General features: G+C 47.4%; 1 long non-coding RNA gene across 1 annotated transcript; it reads left to right on the top strand.

The window, feature by feature from the left end:
* The first annotated feature begins 802 nt into the window (after nt 1-802).
* LOC140420369 (uncharacterized) lies at nt 803-8,296 on the top strand. Its single transcript, XR_011946320.1, has 2 exons — nt 803-900; nt 6,749-8,296. It is a non-coding gene; the product is annotated as an uncharacterized lncRNA (long non-coding RNA).
* Nucleotides 8,297-9,533: the final 1,237 nt, after the last annotated feature.

The following is a 9,533-nucleotide window of genomic DNA, read 5'->3' as shown; positions in this document are numbered from 1 at the left end:
TCAGTGCAGTGAGAGCAGAGATAGAGTTGCAAGGGAGCCTGAGAACAGCAGATTCACTGAGAATGGGTGGGCTGGGCTGGTCTGTGTAAATGAGATGGTTAAATAGACTGTTCATGACCGTCTAGCAGGTGTTCAGGATAGTGGAGGAGCTCAAGTGTCAGTCTTCAACAACACAGTAATTTGCATTTATACAGCACATTTAATGTAATTCAATTTTCCAAGGTGTTTCACAGGGACGTTGTAAATCCAAGTTTCACAAATGATTTGAAAAAATTGTCCAAGCTCATGATCATGTGACAGAAAATGCTACTTCTCTCTGCCTCTGCCTCCACACACTCCCTCCCTATTGATTGCAACACTAATTCGTCTCAATATCCTCCTCCTGCTTTTCCCCCAATTCTCCTCCCCTGAAGGTGCTGACTCTCGGGTTCAGTTTCACACTCACCTATTGCTCTCCCCAATATGTCTAAATCTTTACACCTGAAGTTAACAAAAAAATGTGCTAAGGGGCGTCACAATAAAATCCAGTGACTACACACATGTACTTTGTGTCCGGAATGGGGGCACTGCTACTCCACCCCCACTTTTCACCCCAGTCCCAGGGGTTTGGAGACTGGTTTGGAGATGGTTAATGGCGGCTGAATCTCCCATAGGCCCCCTCGCCAGAGACACCGCTCCGGTGGCGGCCAGGGACTGCGCATGTTCAAAGGAGAGAAGATGCGCGTGCGCAGTAACGGTTCTTCCCATTGAGGTCAAACGGGCATCCATGACACGTGCCATCCGTTGCCCATTGTCTTCAGGCGGCCAGCAACCAATGGAAAGATTGGAGGACCGGAAGGACTCTGGTCCTCCCGCTTTGTGTGAATGAAATTTGAGCTTCAGACAGTGTGCCCAACATCTGTGAGTAAAACACTTTCTTTTCTTCCCCTTTCCATTTTTTTTCTCATTCTCTGCTTCAATTGGTCACTTGCAGCAACTGAAGGGAAAGGAAGTGAATCCAGGGAGGGTGCAGACTCTGGAAAGCTTGGCCCAGGTCTCTCTCTTAAAGACATTGACATCCTTTGCTCCCTCAGCTTGATACATTTATTCGTCTGGCTAAAAGGATGGTCTCTTTCCCAATGTTCACAATTAAAGGGCTGGTTTCCCCAGGAGATGGTTGACATTTAAGGGGACAGTAAATGAATGTAGGATAGAGATATGTCTGTATATGGTGCAGATTAGATGTATTGTTAATGGTTCTGTAATAAAGCACATTTATTATTATTTCTAGTTGTGTAATATAGGACTGTAGCTACGTTGTATATTTCCAGAAGAGAAATGCTGGAAAATCTCAGGTCTGGCAGCATCTGTAAGGAGAGAAAAGAGCTGACATTTCGAGTCCAGATGACCCTTTGTCAATGATAAAGGGCATAGAAAGTGGGAAATATTTATACTGTAGGGTGAGGGAATGAAAGATGAGTCATAGCCACAGAAACAAAGGAAAAAGAGTGCAAATAGCAGTCCCCAGGGAGAATAAAAGCTGTGAAAGGTCAAACAGCAGAGAAACTAAAATCTGAGGGACAGATACAGATGTGGGGAGAAGGGGATCATGGGTGGTAAATAGGTAAAATGAGGGGAAGGGGGAAGCAAAGGGGAGAAATGGTAAGGAAAGTGGGGATAAGGTTGGGGAGGAAAATATATATCAAGAAAGAAAGAAAAATTAAAAGACAGGTAAAATGAAATGTAATGAAAACATAGTAGAGCTAATCATCTGAAGTTGCTGAATTTGATGTTGAGACTGGAAGGCTGTAGCATCCCTTACCGGAAGATGAGACTCTGTTCCTCCAGGATGTGATGAGCTTCTCTGGAACATTGCAGCAGGCCAAGGACAGAAATGTGGGCATGGGAGCAGGGTCTTGTGTTAAAATGGCAAGCTATGGGAAGGTCAGGGTCCTGAATGCACACAGATCAAAGGTGCTCAGCAAAGCGATCACCCAGTCTACGTTTGGTCTCTCCGATATAGAGGAGACCACATTGGGAACTGTAAATGCAATCGACCAAATTGAAAGAGGTGCAAGTGAAACACTGCTTAACCTGGAATGAGTGCTTTATGCCTGGGATGTTAAGAATGGAAGAGGTAAAGGGGCAGATGTCACATCTTCTGCAATTGCTGTGGGTGATGGGAGAGGTGGTGGGTATGGTGGGGGAGTGGACTAGATTATCCCGAAGGGAACGGTCTCTACAGAATGCTGACAGCGGGAGTGAAGGAAAGATATGTTTAGTGGTGGCATCGTGCTGGAGTTGGCGAAAATGGCAGAGGATTATGCTTTACATACGGAGGCTGGTGGGGTGAAATGTGTAAATGAGGTAACTCTATCCTTGTTCTGGGAGAGAGGGCAGGGGGCGAGGGAAGTGGCACGTAAGATGGGCCGCACACTGTTGAGGTCCCTGTCAAAAACTGTAGGTGGGAAATCACGGTTGAGGAAGAAGGAACACATTTTCGAAGCACCACTTTGGAAAGTGGCATCGTCGGAACAAATGCGACGGAGGCGAAGGAGTTGAGAGAAAGGGATGGAGTGTGAAGAGCTGTAGTCCAGGTAGCTATGGGAGTCAGTGGGCTTGTAATGGATGTTAGTCTATTGCCGGAAATGGAGACAGAAAGGTCAAGGGAAGTGAAGTGTCTAAGATGGATGGGGTGAAAGTGATAAGAGGGGTGGAAACTGGAAGCGAAGTTGATGAATTTTTCCAGGTCCAGACGAGAGCATGAAATGGCACCAAAATAGTCATCGATGTACCAATAAAAGAGTTGTGGGAGGGGACCTGGGTTGGCCTGGAACAATGAATGTCCACATACCCCATAAAAAGGCAAGCGTAGCTAGGACCCATTGCAACACTTTTGATTTGGAGAAAGTGGGATGAGTTGAAGGAGAAGTTATTGAGAGATAAAACAAGTTCAGCCTGGCGGAGAAGAGTGGTGATGGATGGGAATTGTTAAGGCCTCTTTTTGAGAAAGAAGTGAAGAGCTCTCTACACCTCCATTCATCACCAGGATGGGCTGAGATCTCTTTGGGAATCGCCCGAAAGTCGGCCATTTTCTTTTTCAAACGGGCTAAGTATTTGCTCGGCTTTTCCCAAACTCGTACAACTTCTGCCTCACAAACTCTTAACTTTACTCGACCTGCTGAGTCAACAGGGAGTCCAAAGCTCCTCTTGCCATGTTAACCTCCTTCAGCAATAGCTTACTCAGGCCCTCCATATGATTCTCTTCCACCTTCGCCAAACAAACCTCCAGAAGCCGCTGGTTCTCCAGCATTCTGCACCTTTTATTAGCAGTGTGAGAAATGATTAGCCCCGAGCATAAACTTTACACGTCTCCCACAAAATGGAGGGGGGAATTCGGGGGTCGAGTTAACCAAAAGGAAGAACTCAAAATGCGCAGTGAATGAAGCGTCTCTTATCCGGGAAGCATCAAACCTCCACATTCTCGACCTGGGGTGAGCCCTCGAGCAAAAAGTGCAGACAAGCGGGGGGGAGCTCTGCGAGTACGATGCTCCCGGCACAAGAAAGTCGTTGATTCTGGTGTGACGTTGATGTAGGTCTGGAAAGAAGGTAAAATCTCCGCCCCTTGGATGCAAAGTTCTTTCAAACATCCACATAACCCACCCCCTCACAAGCCGATGCCAAGCCCTCGCTTGCAGTGTTGGGGGGTTCTGGTAACCGGTAGCTGATCAGCCAGAGGATAGAAGTGGCCGTTAAAGTCGCCAACCACAAAAGAGTTAGTCGAAGCTAACTTTGCAAAATATACAAAAGCCTTTGCAATGAACCCCGGGGAGTAATTCGGGGATCCATAAACATTCATTATTGAAACAACATCTCCATGCACCAAACCTCTAATGATCACATATCTACCTCCTTTTTCCTTGGTGCAGGTTTCAACCTTAAAAGGGATATTTTTATTAATAAGGATTGCCACACCCCTGCTACTTGATGAAGGAGTTGAAAAAACCTGCCCCACCCAATCCCACCTCAATTTAAAGTGTTCCTCATAATCCAGATGAGTTTCCTGTACTAAACCTATGTCGACTTTCTCCTTAAGAAAGGAGAGGATCTTTTTCCTTCTGATTGGGTGATAGATGCCCCGTACATTCCCTGAGAAAATTTGCAGATTAACTGCCGCCATTAGTTAGGCGACAGAGAGACAGGAACAGATTTTCACACCACAATCGGGCGTGCATCATTACCCCCTCCTCCAACTCACTTTACACCAGAGGCACCAAGGTTTCCCCAAACTGCTCCTTTCACGGTTAAAAGCCCCGTCTGTACCAGAGTTGGATAAAGTCAACAACACATAAACCCTCCCATAATAACAAAAATACAAAAGAATCACGACCACAATAGAACCAAGGGGACATTCCTCAATAAGACTGAGGACCCGGAGGATTAACCCCACGGCCAGACTGTCGTTATCTTCAGGATACCTTCTCCAAAATGAGGAGAAGAAAAGAAGGGCCAACAAGGGAATGGGGATCGAATGTCCCTCCCGCATTTTAGACCCACCCGTTAAGACCTGCATCCACCACCAACCACCCTTCGGCAATGGCACCACTCGGTTCTGCCATGATTAACGCTCGGATAATAGAAGACAACGGATAATAAGCACACAACACATCTACCATAACTGGGATGAGATAATCTGAGTCCCTGGAACACTCGAGGAGGAGAAGAAGACATTCAATCAGCGCTCACAGAATAACAACTCCCTTCAACAGGATAAAAGATAACAAATTCAGACAACACCATGATAGGGAAAGAGTCCAGATTAGAGCCTGAGTTAGTCCGAGCTGCAAACCATCCCTCCAAATCCTTGCACTTCATGGATTTAATGAAGGCCAAGGCAGTAGTCGGATTATCGAAAGTCTTGACGGAGTTGTCGGATACAATTTTCAGAGTTGCTGGGTAAAGCGACAGAATTCACTACCGCAGCCTTCAGTTCCCTTCGAACTTCATCGAAGCCTTGATGCTTCGTTTGCATAGCTGTTGAAAAATCCTGGAAGAAGGAAAATCCTCATTCCTTATGGAGCCAGGCCCCACCTCACCTTACCCGTCTCCAGGACCTACTGCTGTCTTTCAAGTTGTGGAAGTGAATGATCACAGGCCTGGGATGAAAACTATCCCTTGGCCTCAAAGACAGGATCCGATGCCCTTTCTAATTTGAAACGCCCAGGCTTCACATCCAGCTTGAGAAAACGTGGCAGCTGGTCCTCGAAGGACCTGACGAGAGCCTCACCCTCCACACCTTCTGGCAGGCCAATGACTCGGATGTTCTTTCTCTGACCCTCGGTTCTCCAAGTTCTCCAGGCTTCTCCCACGCCACTCAGCTGGTTCTCAAGGATTTAATTCTTGCCTCCGCCGAGGAGGCATCTCGCTCAACGTTCAGGATTCTCTCCTCCGGATCATCGAGCCTCTTCATGGTGTTGTTCAGCTCGGCCTCCTGAGCTCACAGATATTGAGTCAGTACACCCAGCCTTGTTGCTCTTATTAGCCTTAGTTTTATTAGCTCTAATTCTGTCACCTTTGCTCACGAGTCGCCAGGTATCTTTCTGATACCACCACGTGGTTCAAGCTCTAGTTATGATTAATAAGCCAGCACACCGCTTAGTAAGAGTAAAATCAACGGTCATTTATTATATACAGCAATAAATACTTACACAATAATCCTACTGTCTAGACTACTACCTACCACTACTGGCCAATACTTAACTTTGGGAATGGCCCACCAGGTCAGGGAAACGAATGGCTTATCGAATTGGGTCTGGCCTGCGGGATTCAAAGGCTGATACAGGTCGATGGCTAGGAGTCTCTATCGGGTAGCGATCGCTGGAGTCAAACTTACGGTTTCTGGTCGATGGTTCTTGCGAAGGTTGCGAGCAGGAGAAGAAGGGAAAGAAGGGTTGATCTGAACTTGGCCCCTATCTTTATAGTTCCCAGGGGCCTCCCGCCTCTCGGGGCGGACCTTGACCCTGGTCCCAAGTGATTGGACTTGGTCCCAATCACTGGGTTCGATATGCTCCAATAATGGGGCGATTCCTTGATCGGGGGGTGGTCGTTCACCTTTCTTTGTCTCGGCCACTGCTGGCGCCGAGAGGTCTAGATCGGCTTTCAATTGCTAATTTGTTGCAATTATTCCCGGGGATGGACGATTAAACTGCAGATGGCTGGGTTGATGTGCTGTTAATGGTTGCAGGTATCGATCTGGGCCGACTTCCCCAGAGCCGAATACACTGTTCTGTCTGCAGCTGTCCGTTTGTGCCCTGTTGGCTGCTTTTCCCATCAGCCTTTTCGGTTAGCCATTTTACATCGGGTTTTGGCCAAATTAATCTGGAATCAGCCATTTTAGGTGGCTACAGCCTCTGGTCAATAACACGGAGAATGTTGCTGACATAGATCGACCAATGATCCCACAGAATAAATGAGCAGGTTCGATGGGCCGAGTGGCCAACTGCAGCTCCTATTTGTTATGATCTCTGTGCCCAGGACAGGAAGCAGTGAGCAGGGATCTGTCAATCAGTCTGAATCAGCACCTTCAGGAGAATTGGGAGGGTGAATATTAGATACAGCAGAGTGAGAATGGAGGGAGAGTGTGTGGGATGGAGGTTTACAGCTTTTGGGGAATGAGCGAGGAAAGAATGTTCTCTAGGAACTAGAATTGTCTGTTCTGAATTTCTATCCTGTACTGACAGTGATGTCTTTTGTAAATTGTTTTTAACAGGATATTAGAAGAGGAGGAATTACAGACAGAAATCTCAAACGTCACGTCTCAATCTGGCTGAGTCTCTCAATTCCTTGGAACTGGATATCACCGGACTTTGAATCGAGAAGGAGAAATGTTTGCCCAATCTGTCGGCTTCAAAAGATTTTAACCATCATTGTGACTGGAAAAGCACCGAGACACACACACCCGGGTGAGAGTGTTCCAGAGCACTGACTGTGGAAAGAGCTTTAACCAGTTACACAGCCTGAAAAGACATCACACCATTCACAGTGGGGAGAGACTGTACACGTGTTCTTTGTGTGGACGAGGCTTCAACTGATTGTCAAACCTGGAGCGACACAAGGACACCCAAAACATGGGGAAACCGTGGAAATGTGGGGACTGTGGGAAGGGATTTAGTGCTCCATCTCAGCTGGAAGCTCATCGACACAGTCACACTGGGGAGAGGCCGTTCACCTGCTTTGTGTGTGAGAAGGGATTCACTCAATTATCTGCCCTGAAGTCACACCAGCGAGTTCACACCGGGGAGAAGCCGTTCACCTGCTCTCAATGTGGGAAGGGATTCACTACTTCATCGAACCTGCGGAAACATCAGCGAGTTCACACTAGGGAGAGGCCGTTCATCTGCTCTCAGTGTGGGAAGGGATTCGGTCAGTTATCCCACCTGCATATACACCAGCGAATTCACACTGGGGAGAGGCCGTTCACCTGCTCTCAGTGTGAGAAGGGATTCACTACTTCATCCAACCTGCTGACACACCAGCGAGTGCACACTAGGGAGAGGCCGTTCACCTGCTCTCAGTGTGAGAAGGGATTCACTCAGTTATCCTACCTGCAGAGACACCAGCGAGTTCACACTAGAGAGAGGCCGTTCACCTGCTCTCAGTGTGAGAAGGGATTCACTACTTCATTGAACCTGCTGACACACCAGCGAGTGCACACTGGGGAGAGGCCGTTCACCTGCTCTCAGTGTGAGAAGGGATTCACTACTTCATCCAACCTGCTGACACACCAGCGAGTGCACACTAGGGAGAGGCCGTTCACCTGCTCTCAGTGTTAGAAGGGATTCACTCAGTTATCCCACCTGCAGAGACACCAGCGAGTTCACACTAGAGAGAGGCCGTTCACCTGCTCTCAGTGTGAGAAGGGATTCACTACTTCATCGAACCTGCTGACACACCAGCGAGTGCACACTGGGGTGAGGCCATTCACCTGCTCTCAGTGTGAGAAGGGATTCACTCGGTTATTCAACCTGCAGAGGCACCAGCGAGTTCACACAGGGGAGAAGGTGTTAACCTGCTCTTAGTGACAGAAGGGATTCAGATATCCATACACCCTGCAGGAACACGAGTGAGTTCACACCTGGAAGAAGCCATTCACCTGCTCTGAGCAGGGGAGACATTCAATGATCCGTCCTGAGTACGGCGACACTAGCGAGTTAATTCTGGGGAGAGACCATTCATCTGCTCTCAATGTGGGGAGGGGTTTTGTGATTCATCACACCTGTTGTGACTCCAACAAGTTCACAATAAATTACAGATGTTGGCTCCGTTGTTATTGTATCTGCTCTCACTGACATCCAGGACTGCATTTTGTTCATTCTGACATCTGGTGAATGGTGATGATTGGAGGGTTTCTTTCTGCTGGACTGGCCGGTCTAACACCTCTGCCTCCGGTGGGCTGACCATTTTTGAGGCCAGTTGCGATTACCTGGTTCCAAGTTTGACGAGGGGCACAGAATGAAAAGGTGTATGCACGTTGGAAGATATTTAGTTCCCAAAGCAGCCATGTTGCCATGAAGATGGGCTATGGTGGTTACAAAGTCCTTTTGTCTAATTTATCTGGGTGTTTCTAGCAGAAGGAAACTGTCACGGTATGAGGGACAAGTTGTCTGTGGTAGATTGGGAAATTACAATAAACATATCACTGAAAGTGGCAACGCAGGTGGATAAGGAGCTAAGAAGGCAGACGGCATGCTTGTCTTCATTGGTCGGGGCATTGAGTATAAAAATTGGCAAGTCATGCTGCAGCTGTACAGAACCTTAGTTAGGCCACACGTGGAATATTGCCTACAATTCTGGTCACCACATTACCAAAAGGATGTGGAGACTTTGGAGAGAGTACAGAGGAGGTTTACCAGGATGTTGCCTTGCCTGGAGGGTATTAACTGTGAGGAGAGGTTCGATAAAGTCAGATTGTTTTCACTAGAGCGACGGAGTTGAGGGACGACCTGATAAAAGTTTACAAAACTTTGAGTGGCACGGACAGAGTGGATAGTCAGAAGCTTTTTCCCAGTTTGTCAAAGTCAATTACCTGGTGACATAGGTTTAAGGTGCGAGGGGCAAAGTTTAGAGGAGACGTGTGAGGGACGTTTTTGACACAGAAGGTGGTGAGTGCCTGGAACTCACTGCCGGAGGAGGTGGCGGAAGCAGGTACGATAGTGACGTTTAAGAGGCATCTTGACGAATACATGAATAGGATGGGAATAGACGGATACGGACCCTGGAAGCACAGAAGGTTTTAGTTTAGTCAGACATCATGATCCGAGCAGGCTTGGTGGGCCGAAGGGCCTGTTCCTGTGCTGTACTGTCCTTTATTCTTTGTTGTTCTTTGAATGCCGATAGACAATAGACAGGGAACCGCAAGCATTTTATTTACATAAAATATAGATTCCTTTAAGAAGCAAAAATTAAACAGCAAAAACGAAGCTTTCGTGGCTAACAAGAAATGTTAAAGATTCCATTAGATCAATGGAGGAGACAGTTTTGTAGTGAGCCTGAGG

Source organism: Scyliorhinus torazame, chromosome 5 (assembly GCF_047496885.1).
Source record: "Scyliorhinus torazame isolate Kashiwa2021f chromosome 5, sScyTor2.1, whole genome shotgun sequence".
Lineage (NCBI taxonomy): Eukaryota > Metazoa > Chordata > Chondrichthyes > Carcharhiniformes > Scyliorhinidae > Scyliorhinus > Scyliorhinus torazame.
The sequence above is the reverse complement of the archived record's forward strand: the minus strand, read 5'-3'. Positions and strand labels throughout refer to the sequence as shown.